General features: G+C 40.8%; 1 long non-coding RNA gene across 1 annotated transcript; it reads right to left on the bottom strand.

Annotated features, from left to right (window-relative positions):
• Positions 1-5,178: 5,178 nt before the first annotated feature.
• Positions 5,179-5,661, bottom strand: LOC115154174 (uncharacterized). The gene is made up of 2 exons (XR_003867836.1): positions 5,513-5,661; positions 5,179-5,218 (listed from the first exon to the last, which is right to left on the bottom strand). It is a non-coding gene; the product is annotated as an uncharacterized LOC115154174 (long non-coding RNA).
• Between the last annotated feature and the right edge of the window lie 18,423 nt (positions 5,662-24,084).

Genomic DNA, 24,084 nt, shown 5'->3' with positions numbered 1-24,084 from the left:
CCTAACAATGGGATACCATGAAACTACACGTGACAATATTTGAGCTAGACAAAAACCTCCAGAAAAACACGAGACAATATCCCAAGAACATCCCAAAATTGTCCTCGGGGACATCCCTGGAACAAACTTGGAGCAAGACAAAACCTCCAGGGGACCATGATACAACGTTCTGAGAAACCTTGAAATTCTGGGGAATTGAGAAAGTTTCTCTTTACTCCAGAGGGGGCAATATTGTGAGGAAATTGTTACAGAGAGGCACTTTGGATCGACAGCTTAGATTGCGTTAAGCCAATTGGTCTGAATGAACAGCTCTCGTTCTCATCTTTTTTGTAAATCTGTTTTTCTTTGTTATTTCTGTCTTTTGTTATTCAAGAGAATGTATGTGTAGGAATCTTGAATGATGATCTTACTCTTGTTTGAATAACCTGTCTAGTTGCTACTACTACTGACGGTATTGACATAATTGACATGTTTGATTGACTTGACGAGCGGGACACTCCCCTGCGAGGGTATATAGGTGACTCCCACAATTTTCTACTCAAGACTCTGATGAAGGCGATTCATGCCGAAACATGAACCTATTGTTTGCTTGTTCCGTCAATAAATCGGATTTATGCAGAAACAGAGTGCTCCTTTTCTATATTCTCCCAGATAGTCACCAGTTGAAGTATCCTGGGGTAAGCAATGTTTTGGGGATTTTCAAGTCCCTCAGTCAAGCACCTGATCTCCCCTTTTTCATTTGAGCTGGGCAGAAGCGCGTTTGGGTATAGGGTACCAGGGCATAACTAGCCCCCCGTAAGAACAATGTCTAATTGCTGACACAAAAAAAGCAACATTTGGAAAAAAGATGAAGGTCATGCTTAGGCAAATAAACTATAAAGGGAAATAAATGGCTACAGTTTACACTTTTTTAGCTATTTCATGAAATGTTGTTTTTTGAAAAGACGTGTTTTTTTTTAAGTACCGGGGTAAATGCCCCGCCCCCGGGGGCCAGTTACCCCAGTAGAAGATTATGGCATAGGGTGTCACACACGTGATTTGGAATGGATCGATTTGGATAATGCTTTAAAGCTTATTTCTGCTGCATTTATAAAGATGTGATCAATACATGTTGATGATTTTATTGCTGTGCTGTTTGTATTGATATTTGTTTGCTAAGCATAGCCACTTTTCCTGTAATCCTCTGCTAGCAAACAATTGCCGCATTGGAACTCTGGATTATCAATATTGTCCTGGACAAGAGTGTAATAAACACAGCTTCTACAGCGCTGGAAAAGTTTGTTAGCTATTCCAGGCGAAGCGGGTGCCATTGCAACCTAGCTAGCTAGCTAGCTGGCTAGCTGGTAGCAGGTGTTGACACAAACAATTCAGAGAAAAAATTTAAATGAAACAAAGTAAAACTTCGTAAACAACAGGCCGAAACAACATGACAAGGCGCAGGAGATATCCGAGTTCGTTATCATCATCCTTATGACCTAGACATACTGTCATATCGCCATTATTATATTTTCATATTACTTTCTTTGTTTATTCTACAACTCATACCCATAGGCTGAAATCTGTCAGATCATCTGTCAAATCGGACTCAAATCAAAACCGTTTGTTCGGAAGGCCAAACTAACTGAAAGGTGCGATCCGAAAGATTATAACAAGCAAATTAGCTTCTGTCAAATTTTAAAGAAAAATAAACATGACACTAGCTCATTTTCCATCCAATTGGTGACAGATTTTCATGCATATATTTTAAAATCAGCATATGCGCATTTTCCCACCATTGGTGTTTCCACCAAACAGACTTGTTGAGGATAAAAATCAGTGCGTGATGACCTAGTGCACACAAACTTAAGCAAAAAAGTAAAGTTTCCATGTACTGAATAAAACTCTAAAGTTCAGTGTGTTTCCATCTCATTTTCAACTACCGATAGTTTTGTATGGTCTGGGGCTGTTTTTACCCCCCACAAGATATGAGAAAGCTATTCAACACAGAATTTTTTTTGCTGTTGTAAAGATGATTTCCTGCAATTCTACATATATTGCATGGGGCAGAGAGAAAAATATGCAGTTTTGTAATTAATCTCAAGCTATTCTACACATTTGGCAATGAGGCTGAGAGAATTTTGAATTTTTAAAGTTAACTTCAGGCAATTCTACACATATTGCTATGGGACAGAGGGGAACATTTGTGTAATTTAGCTTGCTTCATCAGGAAAGAGTTTGACATTGGCAAGTAGCCTATTTCTATTCACAACTCGTCCTGGTAAAGTTGTCAGTCTAACTACTATCATTACAACTATAGATGTCATACAAATCAAACAATATTTGTATATAGGTACCTAATTTATCCCCTGAAAGTTAGCTTGTCAGCTGTAGCTAGCCAATTTGACGTGGTCCATACCCTTTGACTGACTCCTCATTTTGTTGTGTTACAGCCTCGATTCAAAATGGATGAAATATCTTTTTGCCACCCATCTACACACAATACCCAATAATGACAAAGTGAAAACATGTTTTTAGACATTTCTGCAAATTTATTGAAGATTAAATGCAGAAATATCTCTTTTACATAAGTATTCACATCCCTGAGTCAGTACTTTGAAGAAGCACCTTTGGCAGTGATTACAGCTGAGTGTCTTTCTTGGTAAGTCTCTAAGAGCATTCCACACCTGGATTGTGCATAATTTGCCAACTATTCTTTCAAAATTCTTCAACCATTATTTTCAGGTCTTGCCATTAATTTTCAAGCAGATTTAAGTCAAAACTGTAACTCAGCCACTTAGAAACATTCACTTTCTTCTTGGTGAGCAACTCCAGTCTAGATTTGGTGTTTTAGGTTATTGTCCTGCTGAAAGGTGAATTCATCTCCCAGTCTCTGGTGGAAAGCAGACTGAACCAAGTTTTCCTCTAGAATTTTCACTGTGCTTAGCTCCATTCAATAAAACATTTTATCCTGAAACTCCCCAGTCCTTAATGATTAGAAATATACGCATGATACAGCCACAACTATGTTTGAACATTGGGGTGGCAGGTAGCCTAGTGGTTAGAGCATTGGGTCAGTAACCAAAAGGTTGCTGGATCGAATCCCTGAGCAGACAAGGTGAAAATGTGCCATTCTGCCCCTGAACAAAGCAGTTAACTCACTGTTCTCTGGTAGGTTGTCATTATAAATAAAAATGTGTTCTTAACTGACTTGCCTAGTTAAATAAAGGTGAAAATAAAAAAATATTGAGAGTGGTACTCAAAACTGTAACTCGTATTGAGTTTTTCACAAAAATAACACTTTATATTCAGACCAAAAAGTTACTTGCCTTACCACATTGTTGTCAATATTTCTTTAGTATCTTGTTGCCAAATTAATGCATGTTTTAGATTTTTTAAAATTCTGAGTGGTTTCCTTCCACTCCAGGAAATGACTGACCTAGGAAGGATGCCTGTATCTTTGTAGCGATTGGGTGAATTGATACACCATCCAAGGTGTAATTAATAACTGAAAGGGATAGTCAATGTCTGTTTTTCTTTTACCCATCTACGAATAGGTGCCCTTCCTTGTGAGGCATTAGAAAACCTCCCTGGTCTTTGTGGTTGAATTTGTGTTTGAAATGCACTGCTCGACTGAGGAACCTTACTGATCATCTTTCAAATATTATCTCCTTTTCAATCTCTTTCAATCTCTCGTTCTTACACTTTTTTCGTTTATTCTACCTGTTTCACTTTCTTCTTCATTTCTTGTCTTTCCAATTCTGCTTTTCTCTCCCTTTCCATCTCCCTTTCTCTCTCTTTATCCATCTCCCTTTCCCTCTCTCTTTCTGTCTCAATAGGTTTGTTGTTCCTGGCCAGTCTTGGTCGCTGATCCTCCATGACTTTCTGCCATAGCCTCAATCTCTCTCTCTTGCTTCATTTTAAAAGGTTAAATTAGTGATAATCTATGACCAAGACATACTTTCAAAGGATTTACAGAGAATGATACATAGAAATACAACCTAGACCTAAGTAATTGAATCAAACACTGGACAACATCAATAGCAGGGTTATTTTGATCAATTCATCTAGACAATTCATTGTCAATTAATGTATTGACATGTTTGAAAAAATTATGAGACATTTTATGGACAAATACAAACACACAACTAGCTTGCCCATTCAGTTAGGGGTTTGAGAAATTCCCGTTGCAATTTATGTGATGTTACAACAATGTTGCCTCTGATGTTTACGCTTGAAGAAATTACTCCTACAAATGATGTTTCACTAATGCAATTATTTACAACCTGCACACATACAGTTATCAACAAACACAACAGTAATGATGTTAATTAATAAGGAAGTTGATATTCAACCGGCAAAAGAAAGGCATAGGGGTTGAGATAAATTAAGGTTAGGTTCAAGACCTAGGGTTGGGTAAAGGTAAAAGTTAGGTATAGTTTCAGTGAGGTTAAGGTAAGGTTTAAGGAAAGGCATAAAAGTTAACATTGGGTTAGCGTACCGCTGTCCACCGTCATTCATTTTCAGCTGGGTAAATATACACTGCCTTTTAATAATAACAATGACATGTCTTACGTGGGCCAGTTGTAGATCCACCATCAGTAGCTCCAGCAGATGTTTGAGTCTCTTGATCTGCATTTTTCTCTGGTTCTCCTTCGCTTCTGTGACTCTCTCTGCCTCCCTCTGTCTCTCTGCCTCCATTTGTCTCTCTGCCTCTCTCTGTCTCTCTGCCTCCCTCTGTCTCTCTGCCTCTCTCTGTCTCTCTGCTTCTCTCTGTCTCTCTGCCTCCCTCTGGCTCTCTGCCTCCCTCTGGCTCTCTGCCTCCCTCTGGCTCTCTGCCTCCCTCTGTCTCTCTGCCTCCCTCTGTCTCTCTGCCTCCCTCTGTCTCTCTGCTTCTCTCTGTCTCTCTGCCTCTCTCTGGCTCTCTGCCTCCCTCTGGCTCAGGATTTCAGCCTTCCACTCGTTCATTAGACCCCTTTCTACTCTTCTTCTCCTCCTTTCCTCTTTTAAAAGGGATCTGAGATGGTCTGTCTCAGACTGTAATTGTTCAATGATCTTGTCCTTCTCCGTTCCACCATTCCTCTTCTTCTTTTCCTCCTCCCAGAGGCACACTTGAAGTCTGTCCATCTCCTTCTTCTGATTTCGATCCTTCCCCCTCAACTCAAGCATGTGGGCTTCCTTCTCTGTACAGGTCTTCTTCTCTTCTCTCAGGAACTGAACCTCCATCTCTGCCTGCTTGTAGCTGGGAGCAAAGGAATGTCCACACATTATTAGGAAGTGAACTCAGACAATTTATTACAGTGTAAAAATAATAATTAAACCTCTGCGCAATTAAACTGTATTTAATAACGCAACTCACACAACTGTGACTTACAGTACGTGAATGTAATGAGTTGACTGTCCATGATGGCCAGAGGTGGGTAATGTGTAGCTCTGGTCCAGGGCATTATGTACAGCTTGCTGACACTGAGCCTTCCTTCAGCAAGCCGCACATAATGCCCTGGACCAGAGCTAGGTTATGTGATGAATGACTTACAGACTGTTCCACATGATAGGAGGGGGTAAGAAGCAAGTCCCAGTAGGAGACGGAGATCGTCCAGAAGAAGAAGAGGTGTCCATCTTCTCAGAGACTGCAGGAATGGTCTACAAGTTTTATTTCTGGAAAATAAAGAGATGCCTTCGATCAGCAACAATGTGTGTTTGTATGTTTCTGTCACTAGATGGGGCCATTGTACACAACATTTACTCACCAGGTCAGTGAATTCAGAAATAGTCTACACACTACAGTACTCAAGCTCTAGCCTACAACCCATCATGCATCAGCACAACTAATATAATAATACCTCATCACAACTTCATAATCACAGTACACCTGGATTGTGTCCTTTAGATAATGATGTTGTAATTTATCTACAGAAAAACGTTGTTCTGAGCTCAACAAGCAGTTGTAGCAGTATGCAAATCAATTCGGTTCCCGACGTTCAACAAAAAGATCCGTTCAAAAAGTTCCGTTCGTTCGTGAACGACACATCACCACACTGTAGTTCTCCACCATTGCGTATCGTGAGCTGGAGGAGCGTTCGTCCAACTTCTCATCCAAGTAAATGGCAGCGGCGCATCATCCATCCGCTGAACTCCCAAGAGACTGGGAGGATAGTTTACGATGCAACAAGCGTTTGGGGAGCACATTCATTGAAACGCAATGAGTGTTTTTAAATTGTTGAGGGACTCTTGCTCCAGGGGAAATCTCAGCAGCGATGTCTCTGCTGTGCGTCAGAGGTGGGATCTTTTCATTTTCACTATGCTTATTATACTGTACATATCTGTCACATTAATGACATTGCACTCAGGAAAGTTGTCTGTAGGCTATTGGGGAGATGCGCGTAGCCCGTTGAGTTGTCACGTTCCAGTCCAAACATGACCTGGGATGTGAGAAGGGAGCTATTCTATAACACATGTAGATGACGTGTTGTCTTTATATGTAGATTATATTTTGGTTTTATATTTCATATTTGATTGATGATTAGGCCTATGAGTTTTGATTCCACTGTGGCTACCTTGCACCATATTGTCCTCTCTTGCTATATCTTACACTTTATGCCCTTGTGCAGATCTTCTCTCTACAAAGTAGTCATGATAGTGTGGATGAGTTGAGTAAACTACACTGTTAGCTTCCCAGTCTGTACTGTACTGTCCCTGGAAGACCCTCCACATAGTTCACCTAGATCTAGTCCACTTTGTACCGCTGGTCAACTAATCATCCAAACCTCTGATTAGTGAATCAGGTGTGCTGGTGGTGGAATACATGATATGAACTGGTTAGGGGGAGGACAGGTTTGAGAAGGGAAAGACTAAATGGACTTTTCTGACCAACATCCCATTGACAGCCCGTCTGGCCAAAACCTAAAACCTTAAACTGACTCTAACCTTAACCCTAACATTAACCAAACCTTTAAGCCTTAAAGGTAGTCTCATCATGGGTGTGATTCAGACTGTAGTTTCTCCCTGTGTGTCCAGTAAACCTCCTCTCATCATGGGTGTGATTCAGACTGTAGTTTCTCCCTGTGTCCAGTAAACCTCCTCTCATCATGGGTGTGATTCAGGCTGTAGTTTCTCCCTGTGTGTCTAGTAAACCTCCTCTCATCATGGGTGTGATTCAGACTGTAGTTTCTCCCTGTGTGTCTAGTAAACCTCCTCTCATCATGGGTGTGATTCAGACTGTAGTTTCTCCCTGTGTGTCTAGTAAACCTCCTCTCATCATGGGTGTGATTCAGACTGTAGTTTCTCCCTGTGTGTCCAGTAAACCTCCTCTCATCATGGGTGTGATTCAGACTGTAGTTTCTCCCTGTGTGTCTAGTAAACCTCCTCTCATCATGGGTGTGATTCAGACTGTAGTTTCTCCCTGTGTGTCCAGTAAACCTCCTCTCATCATGGGTGTGATTCAGACTGTAGTTTCTCCCTGTGTGTCCAGTAAACCTCCTCTCATCATGGGTGTGATTGAGCCTGAAGCTGGAGAGGCCAGTAGCAACCAGCCCGACCATTATATTACTAGTTGGGGATGGATAGTATGTCTGGAGTTACAGTAGGGCATTTCCATGTAAAAGGATTGTCTATTAGGTATTTGTTGTGAATTTGTTAGATATTACTTGTTCTATATTGCTGCACTGTTGGAACTAGAAGCACAAGCATTTCGCTACAGTCGCAATAACATAAGCTAACTATGTGTTGTGACCAATACAATTTGATTTTGATTTGAGCACCGACGCAACGTTCATAGGAGCATGTGTAAACATTAGGTGTCAAATGAAATCGAAGAGTCTATATTTTTGGGAAATGTAATTCTACATCCATTTTTCATCCAGTGAAGACTTTGATTTCTGGGTAAACAGATGGAAAAGGGATCTTAGAAAACATCACCTGAAAAAGTCTAAAAAGGTCCAATATCAGAACTACATAAAAACAGAATCATGTTGACGTAAAGACCCCTGACTACTAATATCAACACTTACATTTGGGTTTGGAGAAATCATTAACCTTTAGTTCTTATGGATTACTAAGAAGTCAAGCTTTATTTTTATGTATTACACTTGTGATTTTAGGAAAGTTAGATATTTATAATACTGTCGTTTGAATTTTGATCTCTGCAATTTCCCCGGATGTTGGCCAGGTGGGACGCTATCGTCCCAGATTTAAAAAAGGCTTTACGGCGAAAGCAAACCATGCGATTGTAACCGATGTGAAATGGCTAGTTAATTAGCAGTGATGCGCGCTAATAGCGATCACTGGTTGCTGCGGAAAAAGCAGTTTAACAGTATCGCTTCCGTCCCTCTCCTCGCCCCAACCTGCGCTTGAACCAGGGACCCTCTGCACACATCAACAACTGACACCCATGAAGCATCGTTACCCATCGCGCCACAAAAGCCATGGCCCTTGCAGAGCAAGGGGAACAACTACTTCAGGTCTCAGAGCGAGTGACGTCACCCGATTGAACCGCTATTAGCGCGCGCCACCGCTAACTAACTAGCCATTTCACATCGGTTACACGATTATCTGAGGACTGCGCCCCGCATAGAAACACATGAAAAACATATTTCAACCAGGCAGGTGCGACACAAAAGTCAGAAATAGCGATATAAAAAATGCCTTACCTTTGATCTTCTTCTGTTTGCACTCCAAAAGGTCCCAGTTACATCACAAATGGTCTTTTTGTTCGATAATGTCCTTCTTTATATCCATAAAAACTCAGTTTAGCGGGCACGCTTCTGTCAATAATCCACCCAGTTTCCCTCCATCAAAATACATACAAAATGAATCCCAAACGTTACTAATAAACTTTTCCAAACAAGTCAAACAACATTTATAATCAAACCTTAGGTACCCTAATACGTAAATAAATTATCAAATTTAAGACGGAGAATCGTTATTGTCTTTACCGGAGAAAAATACCAAAGAACGCGCTCTCTTCCACGCGCTTGGAAACACTACAGCCAAAATGGGAGCCACCTAGAAAAACTACAATTTCTGGCTAATTTTTCCAAAAACCAGCCTGAATCTCTTTCTAAAGACTGTTGACATCTAGTGGAAGCCCAAGGAACTGCAATCTGGGAGGACTTGGCCTTATAATAAAAGTGATAGCCATTGAAAATTGTGGTAGGCTGAATTTTTTTGGTTTTGGGATGGTTTGTCCTCGGGGTTACGCCTGCCATATCGGTTCTGTCATACTCACAGACATAATTGTAACAGTTTTAGAAACCTTAGAGTGTTTTCTATCCACATCTACCAATTATATGCATATCCTAGCTTCTGGGCTTGAGTACAGAGTACAGGCAGTTTACTTTGGACATGCTTTTCATCCGGATGTCAAAATACTGCCCCCTACCCAAGAGAGGTTCAGTTTCAGAAATATTCCCTTGTGCCTTGTAATTCCGTTACCAAAAACCCACATAACTTTCAAATATTTTGAGGCGGGAGGATAATGAAAGTTCACAGAAGTAACAAGTAATGGTGGAGCTAACAGTTAGTTCTAGTGATTTTTCTGATGTATATTTTGTTTGTGAATTATTAAGTGATTAAAACTCGTAATTCCGTTACCAAAATAGTAGAGAAGTTACCAAAAAATCTGTAACCAAATTATTTCTCTCTCTCTCTCTCTCTCTCTCAAATGATTCAGTGTTTTACTGAGTCACTCTGACCAGACTGACTGATTAGGTTTCTCTTCACAGACACTATAATTGATTAACTGTCTATCTCAGGAGTCATATTGAGTTGGCTTCAGTCTCAGTGGTCACACTGCACATGATTCAGAGTCAAGCTTACTGATTCAGAATCAAACTGACTGATTCAGGATCTCTGTTAACACCCCCCCATCAAGCTGATGAGCAGTCATTTTGACTGAAACATTCTAACAGTGTAATACATTTCATATATGCTATCGCAAAAATAATCATTTGGTTGTGTTTATGAAAGCCATGGGTTACATTAGAATACCATTTGTATTTGATTTCAAATAACACAATAGCATTTCATTACATTATGTTACTGTAGGCTATAGGTACAAATTAAACATCACTAAAAACACCACAATCAAGTGTTCAATCAATTGTATTCATGGAGTGCCTTTGTTACGACGATGAAACAGAAATCATATGTGATGTAACACAGTAACAGCTTGTTTTTATAAGGACTAAATAAATAAAATAACCCAACCACCAAGACGTGAGGTCAAATGATGAAAACATTGGTAGAACAAACATCATTATCAACAAGTAGCCTTGATAAATAGTGAAACTCAGCACAAAAGCAATAATGGCATTATAATTAATATAAGTCTCTAAAACTATCATCATACATTTACACATTCACATTATATATGACTCACTGTACTATAGGATCTAAAATGTTGTTGAAAAAAAGTACAGAAAGTTCAGACGCCATCTTGATCCCTTCTCTTACATGTAAACCATTAGCAACCTAGCCATCCTCCATTCCTTACAATGGGGAAAATACCAACCAGTTTATCACTGTTAAAACTCTCTTCAGTTGCCTTCAAATGTGACCAAACTCATGGACTATGTAGTTAACCATGTTACCTCAATATTTTGAGGGTCATATTGCACATTTGCACATTACGTAACTGAATTAATATGGTAAAATGATGAGACGGAGAAACGTTATTAGTTTTCAGTAGTAGGCATTCTCCAAGATTGAAGAAGAAACCTCTAAGACCTCACGATCTCACTAACGCTCCCCATTGACGTCACAGCTCCCCCTAGCAGCAGTAATTATATACATTACTTTAAATGCAAATACCTGGGAGGCCTAGAAAATGATACAAGGGATGGCTCCATCAGATAACAAATGAAGTAAAACATCAAAAATATGACCATACATATTTGTGTGTCATATATACACATGGCATATGTTTGGGTGCCACCTTGGCATCTCTGATCTGCTTGCTTCAGTGGTGGAAAAAGTACTCAATTGTCATAGTTAAGTAAAAGTAAAGATACCTGAATTGAAAATGACTCAAGTAAAAGTGAGAGTCACCGTGTAAAATACTACTTGAGTAAAAGTCTAAAAGTATTTGGTTTTAAATATACTTAAGAATCAAAAGTAAATGGAATATCTCAAATGTACTTAAGTATCAAAAGTAAAAGTACAAATGTTAACCATTTCAAATTCCTTATATTAAGCAAACCAGACAGCACAATTTTCTTTTTTTTAAATGTATTTGCGGATAGCACTCAGATATAATTTACAAACGAAGCGTTTGTGTTTAGTTAGTCCGCCAGATCAGAGGCAGTAGGGATGACCAGGGATGTTCTCTTGATAAGTGTGTGAGTTGGACCATTTTCCTGTCAAAATTTACCAAGTACTTTTGGGTATCAGGGAAAATGTATGGAGTAAAAAGTACATTATTTTCTTTAGGAATGTAGTGAAGTAAAAGTTGGTAAAAATATAAATAGTAAAATAAAGTACAGATACCCCAAAAAACGACTTAAGTAGTACTTTAAGTAGTTTTACTTAAGTACTTTACACCACTGGCTACATTGGTAGCCAGGTTTTGTCACGTCTGCTCCCACTCAGCGATATTGGACTCACGTGGACTCACTCATCACCTGTTATTACCTCCCCTATATTTGTCAGTTCCCCAGCTCTGTTCCCCGCTTCTGCATTTTTTGTTTTTTGTTTGTATTACTAGGTTGCTGTCGCTGTTCCTGTCTCGTTCCATGTCCGTTCTTTATTAAATGTTTGACTCCCCGTACCTGCTTCGTCTCTCCAGCATCATTCCATGTGACAGGATTAGCTGTTTGTATCTAGTCTCTTAATAATTGCATAACGGTGCAAGCTAGACACATGTTATCCTTTGTTTACATGTGAGCATGTATTTTTCTGTCGGTCCTGTCAATGTTGAGTGATCACACATGCCTCAGCACGCATAGGAGGTTACTTTGCCTGCTTGTAAATGTGTGCTAAAAGTGGGGATGTTTCATATTATTTCAGATTATCTTAACTCCCCACCACCAATGAACCATTGATTTTATTTCAGATAACCACTGAACCACCACTGCAATATAGGCCTACACTAAAAAAAGAGGTGCTTTCTACAACCTAAAAGGGTTCTTCTGCTGTCCCCATAGGAGAACCCTTTTTGGTTCCAGGTAGAACCCATTCTGTGCCTAGGTAGAACACTTTTGGGCTCCATTCCACAGAGGGTTCTACCTGGAACCAAAAATAATTTTTCTTTGGTGACAGCCAAGAACCCTGTTGGAACCCCTTTTTTAAAGAGTGTACTCAACAAGTTCAACCTGTTAAATTTACACCATTTCATTCTGTTCTCAAACAGCTGATTGGTATTCAAGATAACACGCAACATAGCACCACCACCGTTGAAGGTTTTCATCAATCTCTTAAATAGCAGTGTTCCAAGATCCTCCACCAGGGGTGACTGTAGGGAGGCAGAGAGCCAGAGGGAGGAAGAGAGACAGAGAGAGGCAGAGAGACAGAGGGAGGCAGAGAGAGTCACAGAAGCAAAGGAGAATCAGAGAAAAATGCAGATCAAGAGACTCAAACATCTGATGGAGCTACTGATGGTGGATCTACAACTGGCCCACGTAAGACATGTCATTGTTATTATTAAAAGGCAGTGTATATTTACCCAGCTGAAAATGAATGACGGTGGACAGCGGTACGCTAACCCAATGTTAACTTTTATGTCTTTCCTTAAACCTTACCTCACTGAAACTATACCTAACCTTTACCTTTACCCAACCCTAGGTCTTGAACCTAACCTTAATTTATCTCAACCCCTATGCCTTTCTTTTGCCGGTTGAATATCAACTTCCTTATTAATTAACATCATTACTGTTGTTGTTGTTGATAACTGTATGTGTGCAGGTTGTAAATAATTGCATTAGTGAAACATCAATTGTAGGAGTAATTTCTACAAGCATAAACATCAGAGGCAACATTGTTGCAACATCACACAAATTGCAACGGGAATTTCTCAAACCCCTAACTGAATGGGCAAGCTAGTTGTGTGTTTGTATTTGTCCATAAAATGTCTCAATTTTTTCAAACATGTCAATACATTAATTGACAATGAATTGTCTAGATGAATTGTCTAGATGAATTGATCAAAATAACCCTGCTATTGATGTTGTCCAGTGTTTGATTCAATTACTTAGGTCTAGGTTGTATTTCTATGTATCATTCTCTGTAAATCCTTTGAAAGTATGTCTTGGTCATAGATTATCACTAATTTAACCTTTTAAAATGAAGCAAGAGAAAGAGAGATTGAGGCTATGGCAGAAAGTCATAGAGGATCAGCGACCAAGACTGGCCTGGAACAACAAACCTATTGAGACAGAAAGAGAGAGGGAAAGGGAGATGGAAAGGGAGAGAAAAGCATAATTGGAAAGACAAGAAATTAAGAAGAAAGTGAAACAGGCAGAAGAAACGATAAAAGCGTTAGAACGAGAGATTGAGAGATTGAAAGAGATTGAAAAGGAGATAATATTTGAAAGCGAAAGAGACATGCGTATTGCAGAGAATGAGAAAGTCAAACTGGTTAACGAAAAGGCAAAAGAGTTAGAGAGAGAGGTTGAGAGACTGAAAGAAGATATGACAACAAAAGAAATGCAATACAAAATCAAATTTGAAAGAGCGAAAGAAGCGTATAGAAGACAGAATGAGAGAGTGAACCAGGTTAACCAAAATGTACTAGTGTTAGACAGAGAGGTTGCGAGAATGAAAGAAGAGATTAGATTGAAAGATGAGACTGAACCAGAGAGAACATTTGATAGAGACAGAGAGAGAGAAAATGATTGGAGACGAAGAGAAGAGGAGATGAAAAATAGAGTGGAGAGAGAGATGGAGATGGAGACAGCCCTCATCAATGACAAAAAGACGTCTGAATTGGAGGAAGTCTTCAAGAAAATCAAGGAACAGCTGATAGAATTAGAAAATATGGAAACAGACAAAAATCTATGGAAACAGAACCAAATGGACATGGAGGAGAAGATGGAGGGTGAGAACAACAAACAGAAAGATGTAGAAAGAAAGAGAATGGAGAAAATACCAAAACAGAGACAACAAGAAGATGAGAAGAAGAAGGAGATGGAGAGAGAAGAAGAAGACACAAACAGAAGCAAATAGAGATGGAAGAACGAGAGAGGGAGAAAGAGAGACAGAGACAGATCAAAAGAAAGAGAATTGAGAAGAGACAAAAAAATATGGAAAGAGAAGAAGAGAGACAGAGAGAGATTGAAAGAGAGAATGAAGAGGAACTATTTAAACAGAGGCAAATAGTGATGGAAGAGGAAGAACGAGAGAGGGAGAAAGAGAGACAGAGACAGATCAAAATAAATAGAATGGAGAAGAGAAAAAAAGTATGGAAAGAGAGCAAGAGAGACAGAGAGAGATTGAAAGAGAGAATGAAGAAGAAATATTTAAACAGAAGCAAAAAGAGATGGAAGAGGAAGAACGAGAGAGGGAGAAAGATAGAGAGAGAGAGATTGAAAGAGATAATAAAGAAAAAAGATGTAAACAGATGCAAATAGAGATGGAAGAGGAAGAACGAGAGAGGGAGAAAGAGAGACAGAGAGAGATCAAAAGAAATAGAATGGAGAAGAGACAAAAAAGTAGGGAAAGAGAGCAAGAGAGACAAAGAGAGATTGAAAGAGTGAATGAAGTGACAAAGGATTCATTTTGCACTTCCTACGGCTTCCACTAGATGTCAACGATCTTTATAAAGTTGTTTGAAGCGTCTATGATGAACAGAGACTGAATTAGAATGCAGGGAAGTTGACGTCGCTGGGATGTCGTCACTTCATTATTGTGCGCACCTGCGCGTGCATGTGAGGCGAGACATTTTTCAAAAACATTTTTCAAGACACAGGAGAGGTCGGGTTGAAATATTACCGATGTTTCACGTTAAAAATGGCCCTAAAGATTGATGCTAAACAATGTTTGACATGTTTGAACGTACGTAAATAGATTTTTTTTAAACTTTTCGTCGTGACTTTCCCCCCCCGCCCTACTTTTGAGGAGCCTACTGAACGCGCTAACAACATGGAACAACTTGGAGTTATTTGGACATAAATTATGAACTTTGTCGAAAGAAACAACATTTGTTGTGGACCTGGGATTCCTGGAAGTGCCTTCTGATGAAGATAATCAAAAGTAAGGGATTATTTACAATAGTATTATTGATATTAGATGGTGCTAACCTGTATATCCTAGCCTATTGTTCTTAGCATAGCACCCCGTTTATTGCAAAGTGTGATTTCCCAGTAAAGTTATTTTGAAATCTGGCAATGCGGTAGCATTTACGAGATGTTAATCTATAATTCTTTGAATGACAATATTATAATTTACCAATGTTTTCGAATAGTAATTTTGTAAATTGTAACGCTGATCCACCGGAAGCATTTGAGGGAAAAAAAAATCAGAATTTCACCACTACTGTAAAATGCTGTTTTTGGATATAAATATGAACTTGATGGGGAAAAAAATGCATGTATTGTATAACATAATGTCCTAGGAGTGTCATCTGATGAAGATTGTCAAAGGTTAGTGCATAATTTTAGCTGGTTATCTGCTTTTGGTGACGCCTGTCTTTGAATTGACAAAACATTACACACAGCTATTTTCAATGTACTCTCCTAACATAACCTAACTTTATGCTTTCGCCGTAAAGCCTCTTTGAAATCGGACAATGTGGTTGGATTTAGGAAATGTTTATCTTTCAAATGGTGAAAAATAGTTGATTGTTTGAGAAATTGAAATTATTAGATTCTTGCAGTTTTGAATTTCCCGCCATGATCTCTTGTCAATAAATCCCAATACCGGGATTAGAGCAGGAAGGGGTCCTCAACAGGTTTTAACAGTTTGCTTACTTGATGCTAACCAAATGTAGCTTGTCTAAGCGCTAGCTAGCTCTAGGCTAGTTGATCTCAGTCAATGTTAGCGTACATGTTAGTGGTTTATAATATAATGGTTGTAGCACCGTTTAGCACAGGCCTCCAGTAATTTATAGCTTTTATTTTTGAGGCACAGCGGTTCCAGTGTTAACAGAGATCCTGAATCAGTCAGTTTGATTCTGAATCAGTAAGCTTGACTATGAATCATGTGCAGTGTGACCACTGAGACTGAAGCCAACTCAATATGACTCCTGAGATAGACAGTTAATCATTTATAGTGTCTGTGAAAAGAAACCTAATCAGTCAGTCTGGTCAGAGTGACTCAGTAAAACACTGAATCATTTGAGAGAGAGAGAGAGAAAGAGAGAATGAGATTGTCCAGACAGACTGTTTTAACACTCTTGGTTTGACCACCAGAGGAGAAAGAAAACAGTTATGAGCTGAACAGTATGCCAGTGGAATGGAGGACAGTACAAGGTAACCCAATTGTGGTTAGTGACAATTATGATTTCCATTGTAGCCAATTCAATTGCAGTAATTTGATTACAGATTTTTTGGTAATTCCGTTACCAATCTGGTAACAGAATTACGAGTTTGAATCACTTAGTAATTCACAAACAAAGCTGATATCAGAAAAATCACTAGAACCAATTATTAGCTCTACCGTTACATCTGCTCCTGCCACACCTTCTACTGCTCATCCTGTGTCTGCTTGACCTGCTACCACTCCCACAGTGCTCTCCCTCTCTCTCTCCCTCTCTGTGTGTGATTGTGTGGGAGGAGACAGGTGTGCTGGAGTCAGAGCAGAACCCCACCAGCTGCAACCTGTTCCATAATCAAGACCTCTACAAATACTCAGTCGTGCCACTTCCACCCTGGCAGATCGTAATCTCTGCTCAGTCAGTCTACGTTTCTAGCCATTTATTACTATTTAGATCCTGTTGTGCCTGTTTTCCTTGCCTGACACAGTTTTCCTCTCCGCTACAGTTCTGCCCACTCTGACTTTGGTCTCTGTCTCCAGGCCAAGGCCCTTCATCCTGCTACTCTGCCCTGGATTCCCCACTCTACTGCTCCCTTGGATTCCCCTCCGGACCTGCCTACCCTGTCCCAAACCCTCTCGCTCCAGCCTCAGCCTCCACACCTGGTTTCCTGCAACCCACCCGAGCTTCCCGTGGCCTGCACTCCATCTTCCCTCTTAATTATCCTCCCTCCTCACAGAGACAAACGTGTAAATATCTTAAGCGGAATTACAAGGCACAAGGCAATATTTCTTAAACTTAAACAATTTCTCCAAACACAAATGTAAGTGTTGATATTAGTAGTCAGGGGTCTTAACGTCAACATGATTCTGTTTTTATGTAGTTCTGATATTGGATCTTTTTATACTTTTTCTGGTGATGTTTTCTAAGATCCCTTTTCCATCTGTTTACCCAGAAATCAAAGCTTGCACTGGTTGAAAAATGTATCTAGAATTACATTTCCCCAAAATATACAGTCTTAGATTTAATTTGACAGCCAATTACACATGCTCCTATGAATGTTGCGTCGGTGCTCAAATCAAATCAAAATCTAATTTTATTGGTCACAACACATGGTAAGCAAATGTTATTGTGACTGTAGCGAAATGCTTGTGCTTCTAGTTCCGACAGTGCAGCAATATCTAACAAGTAATATCTAACAATTTTCCAACAAAATACCTAGTAGACAATCATTTTACATGGAAATGCCCTACTGTAACTCTAGAGATACTATCCATCCCCAACTAGTAACAAAGTGGTCGGGCTGGTTGCTGCTGGCCCCTCCAGCTTCAGGCTGAATCACACCCATGATGAGACTACCTTTAAGGCTTAAAGGTTTGGTTAATGTTAGGGTTAAGGTTAGAGTCAGTTTAAGGTTTTAGGTTTTGGCCAGACGGGCTGTTAGTGGGATGTTGGTCAGAAAAGTCAATTTAGTCTTTCCCTTCTCAAACCTGTCCTCCCCCTAACCAGTTAATATCATGTATTCCACCACCAGCACACCTGATTCACTAATCAGAGGTTTGGATGATTAGTTGACCAGCGGTACAAAGTGGACTGGATCTAGGTGAACTATGTGGAGGGTCTTCCAGGGACAGTACAGTACAGACTGAGAAGCTAACAACAGTGTAGTTTACTCAACTCATCCACACTATCATGACTACTTTGTAGAGAGAAGATCTGCACAAGGGCATAAAGTGTAAGATATAGCAAGAGAGGACAATATGGTGCAAGGTAGCCACAGTAGAATCAAAACTCATAGGCCTAATCATCAATCAAATATGAAATATAAAACCAAAATATAATCTACATATAAAGACGACACGTCATCTACATGTGTTATAGAATAGCTCCCTTCTCACATCCCAGGTCATGTTTGGACTGGAACGTGACAACTCAACAGGCTATGCACATTTCCCCAATAGCCTACAGACAACTTTCCTGAGTGCAATTGTGACAGGTTAAAGGAAATAGTCATAGCCTGTTATACATTAAAAAGTATTAGTAAGTTCATAGTATGTGAGGATCTTAAAACATCTAAGGTTAAAAAGATCATGCATTCTGTATTAGTTGATAGAGATGGATAACATTCATATAATTGTGTTAAAAAGTTAAAATCCATCAAGTGTACAAAAGGTAAGAATTGTAAAAGGAATGTGTAAACGTTATATTGATTACTTTATTTTGTGGTGCCTAATTGAAGGGGAAAAGTGTTAATCTGTGATCGACTAAATGCTCTTAATCTATGAACCTGAGATCGATTGCTCTGGTCTCCACCCAAGTTCAAGGGGAAATCGCAGTCTTTTCCTCATTACAGTTAAAGTTCTCATTGAGGAAACAATACCGTATCACTCGTGATTATTTCTCCCCTTTTTCAGGTATGTTATTGATGATAAAACAGAGTCATTTAAATGTAATAACTCGCTAACATGTCAAGAGTGTTTAAGGTGTGTCTTGGTAACATCTTGAGAAAGTTAGAGTTACGTTTGCAGAGTAATATGAGCCCTGCTCGGTTGCAGCTAAGGCTAGCTTCGTTCTGAGAGTAGCTGCCATTTTATGTCGATCGTGAATGAACATGTGCATTGCTAATACGATATTTTGCGGTGTTATTTGTGTAATGGTTTTTCAAACACTTTATTGACTGTTGATAAATTAAGTTATGGTTGACTGAGTTAAAGCATTGTGCTTGACAGTTATATTGAAATGAGTGTATGTTTCAGTGAATTACAGTGTATACTGTTGTGACTTGAATAAGCCTTGTACCCTACAACACTAGCTCTTTCCTGTAGATCTGTTGTTCTGTAAAATGTGTTACTTTTGTAAAATGTGTTACTTTTGTAAAATGTGTTACTTTGGTAAAATGATTACAGTAAAAGTTCTTAGTGAGGAAACAATACCGTATCACTCTCGTGATTATTTCTCCCCTTTTTCAGGGGCGTAACATTTTTGGAGGCTCCGCTGAGATTGCTGCTCAGATGTCCAGTTTCCACATCCTGGTCGCTGAATTCCGAGCCAGCTAAATTTCCACATAACAACTCAGGCAGGCTGCAGTGAGGAAAGTGTTGCTGTTCGAGGAGATCTGGAAGTTGGTGGTTAAGTACGTGTCAGCTGAGGCCATTGATCGACCATCAGAGACAGTAAGGACCATCTAATTCAGAGTCAACTCCTGCACAGTAAAAGTTCCTCCTGTTCTGTCAACATGACGACCGCCTTGGAAGAACTACAGGAAGAGGTAGTTGGAGAATTGCACACCCTGACTAAAGACAAGTTACTAGAGATACGTGATTTCCTTGACATTTCAGGCGAACAGAGAAGAGATGTTCAAGACAAATCCCGCATATCATTGATGACTCACATTATGAGGTTCCTTGAAAGAGAGGAAGCTGCAGAGTTAGAAGATGGCGGCATGTCGGAATTGTTGCTACTTAAAGACAAAATGACAGAGATGATCAGTGGCATAGATAACAAAACAGGGCAAACTGACCATGATATTGAAACAGCCGGAACACATCACAGAATAGACGAACTGAGAACTGCAACCCCACAACAAGGGGTGGGAACTGAGCAGATTACTGCAGCCAAAGCCAGTGATTCTCTGTGTCAGACCCAACCCAATGCTAATCTTCAGGTGAGCGTGCCGCTCTCACCCAGTGCACAGCCCAGCTCATACTGGCGCAAAGAGTTTAAAATTTCTGGTCAGATAGGTGAACCGGGCCAGAAAGATAAACAGATTTTTTCCAGCCTTGCCCATCAGATCGAGAATGGACTTAACAGCGGCTATCCTGAGGTAGAAATAGTAGACGCAGTAGTCAGGGCTATTTCTCCAGGCTCAGAGCTACGCAGCTACTTGGAAGGTAAACCCCAGCTAACTCTTACCACACTTAGATGTATCCTGCGTTCCCACTTCCAAGAGAAGAGTGCAACAGAGCTTTACAAACAGCTAGCTTCAGAAGCACAGCATAGCAAGGAGACCCCTCAAAGCTTCCTGATGCGCGTCTTAGATTTGAGGCAGAAAGTACTGTTTGCATCCCAGGAGTCAGAATCAGGGCTTAAGTATGACCCTGCTCTAGTCCAGCGCATGTGTTTACACACAGTCCTTACAGGTCTCCAGAGTGACAGTATCAGGATAGACATGCAGCCTCTCCTGCTAGATACCGAAACATCAGATGAGGTTTTGCTAGAGAAGCTTAACATTGCTTGTGCTAATGAGATAGAAAGACGAAACAAAAAGCGGTTTAATGCCCCACAGCCTGCTACAACTGTAAGTGTAGTCCAGTTAGAAAATACGCTATCTGTGAAGGAAGCCAAAGCTAAGATACCCGCAGAACTGTTAACAGAGTTAGCTGAACTTAAGACAGGTGTAGCTTCTCTAAAAGGTCTCAGTGCAGAGATTGCTCAGATTAAGGAGACATTACAGCAGCCTATGTTTCAGTCACCGCCTTGTGTCTATGCCCCACCTCCAGTTAGGAGGCCAGATAGGGACCCCCAGCCACCTGTTTCCCATCAGCAGTATTACAGCAACTACAGTCAGCCCCAAGCACCTGACCCTGCGCAGCATCAATATACACCTAACCTGTATACCAACCGCTCTGCTCAAGCTCCAAGGAGGTGTTTTGTCTGCCAGCAGGCCAGAACAGATGCACGCTGCACACACTGCTTCCGATGTGGGAGTGGAGAACATTTTCAAGCTGGATGTAAAATCCGGGGAGTCAGACCATCAAGAGAGGCCCCTTTAAACGGGGAAGGGTTACCGCTGAGGGACAAGTGTTAACCGTAGCTACCAAAAAGTCCCATGTGCAAATTGTGCCAGAGAAGATTCATTTGAGAACCTGAAACAATGTTCATCATGTAAAGAGACACTGTACTGTTCCAAAGTATGTCAAAACCAACATTGGACTAAACATAAGGAAAAATGCACTCACCTGAAAATTGACTCTACAAGTGAAAGGTTTTCCTGCACAGAGGAAAATGCCCACTCTTTACCATCCCTAGCTCAAGGTTGCCACCCCCGTAAGGTCACCTCGCTAGTCGGCAGACAGTGCCTTATTGAGTGTCACCTGAATCGCCACCACCTCCAAGCTCTATGGGACACAGGCTCTCAGGTATCGGTCATCGATGAACGATGGAAAGAGAAATCTCTCCCAAACGCAAGGCTGAGAGATGTTTCAGAAATCCTGGACTCACCTGATGGTCTAAGGTTGACTGCAGCAAATGGGACTGAAATGCCGTACCTGGGATGGATTGAAACAACTTTTCGGCTAGCCTCTGAAACTGACCAAACAAAGGAACTGATCATCCCAGTGCTGGTAATGAAAGGCTGTCACCTATCGCGTCCCATCATAGGTTTCAATGTTATCGAGCACATCCTGACAATGACTGAAAAGACTAAACGATACAGTACAGTAAAAACAGCTTTCCCAAGCCTCAAAAGAAACAAGGTGAGAGCTTTTATACAGGCTGTTAGCGCAGAACAGACAGATGAATATGCAGTGAAAACCAAGAAAGAGAAGGTTGCTGTACCAAAACACAGTAGCATTCAGATTGAGTGCCGTATAGCTTCCCAGCCTTTCAAAGAGGACATGACAATGCTTTTCCAGCCAGACCTGAACCCGCAGTGGCCAGACGACCTTGAGTTCTTTGACACACTAGTCAGAGTCAGGAAAGGTGTTTTTCCAGTTGTCATGCTTGATGTCTCTAACCCCACTGATCACGACATTGCCCTGCTAGGACGCACAATAATCGATACAGTACAAACCATTATGACTGTGTTACCTGCCCAGGTCTTTGAAAAAACTGTCGCCACAGTGAATCACACCAGCGTTCGAACCCCATGTACTGCTACTGAACGGTGGGATCCACCAGTAGGTTTAAATCACCTCACCGAAGAGCAGAGAGAAGTTGTTAGGCAAATGCTTAGAGAAGAGTGTCACTCCTTCTCCAGATCAGACAATGACATTGGCTGTATTGCACGATTGAAAATGACTATTTCTCTAAAGGACTCTGAACCAGTCAAGCGCGCATACATGTCAGTGCCCAGGCCACTGTATCAGGAGATGAAGGGTTACCTTTATGACCTCATAGCCCAGGGCTGGGTTAGGAAGTCAAACTCTTCATATTCTTCACCTGTCGTGTGCGTTCGGAAGAAGGACGGGACCCTCCGGTTGTGTATAGATTACAGAGACCTGAACAGAAAGACACATCCCGACCGCCAGCCTATCCCTCGGGTCCAAGACATCATGGACAGTTTAGGTGGTAATTCCTGGTTCTCCCTCTTAGACCAGGGAAAAGCGTATCACCAGGGGTTCATCTCTGAAGAAAGCAGACCACTGACAGCATTTGTGACCCCATGGGGACTCTATGAGTGGATACGTATGCCATTCGGCCTCATGAACGCTCCTGCAGCTTTTCAGCGGTGTATGGAGGAGTGTTTGGAAGGGCTCCGGGATAACATCTGCATTCCTTATCTGGACGACACGCTAGTTTTCAGTAAAACATTCGACAGCCATGTGAATGATGTGTGAAAAGTTTTGCAGCGTCTCAGAGAGTATGGCATTAAACTCAAACCAAGTAAGTGTGATCTCTTTAAACCCCAGGTCCGTTATTTGGGCAGAATAGTGTCTGCAGAGGGCAGCCAAGTTGACCCAGACGATTTTGAAGCAGTAAGGGCATTGAAAGAAATCAGACCAGAGACTGTGGGCCAGCTCAGAAAAATGCTTAGTTTGCTCACTTACTACAGACAGTACATCAAAGACTTTTCTAGGAGGGCCAGCTGCCTGTATGACCTCCTGAAAGCAGATTCAGAGAAATTACCTCACCACCCACGGAAAACAAAAACAAAGAAAGCAAGTCATGTGGTGCCCTCAAACAAGCCAATCCTGTGGACTGAGCAGCATCAACAGGCACTTGAACAGCTGATTGAGTGTTTGCTTCACCCACCAGTCTTAGGTTTCCCTGATTTCACTCAGCCATTTGTTGTACACACTGATGCGTCACACCAAGGCTTGGGAGCAGTTCTGTATCAAAAGCAAGATGGGAAGCTTAGAGTCATTGCTTATGGCTCTCGAACCTTAACAGCAGCTGAGAAGAACTATCACTACCACTCGGGCAAGATAGAATTTCTATCTCTGAAATGGGCAATCACTGATAAGTTCCGTGATTATTTGTACTATGCTCCAACCTTCACTGTATACAGCAATAACAACCCGCTCAGCTACATTCTGTCTACTGCAAAACTGAACGCAACCACTTCCAGGTGGGTTGCAGAATTGGCTGATTTCCACTTTACAATAAAGTACAGGCCAGGCAGAGAGAACGGCGATGCCGATGCTTTGTCAAGGATGCCACTGGATGTAGAGTCACTGATGGAAGAATGTTCTGAGGAGCTTCCACCAGACACTATTGCCGCCACGATACAAGCAGTTGAGGTACAGAAAGAGGCTGTTGTACCTTGGTCACTTTCAGCTGCATCTATGTCAGTATCAGTTGAAGGTGAGACAACCACTGCAACAATCAGCTCGATCCCAAAAGATGGGATAAGAGAAGCACAAGAATCTGATCCGGTCATCCATCCTGTGCTCAATTTCAAACTGTCTGGTTCCAAACCGCCAGTTAAAGAGCAAAAGGAATGCAGTCCAAAGACAAAATGCCTATTCAGGGAATGGGACAAATTG

Source organism: Salmo trutta, chromosome 2 (assembly GCF_901001165.1).
Source record: "Salmo trutta chromosome 2, fSalTru1.1, whole genome shotgun sequence".
Taxonomy (NCBI): domain Eukaryota; kingdom Metazoa; phylum Chordata; class Actinopteri; order Salmoniformes; family Salmonidae; genus Salmo; species Salmo trutta.
Note: the sequence above shows the minus strand (reverse complement) of the source record. Positions and strands in the feature narration are given on the sequence as shown.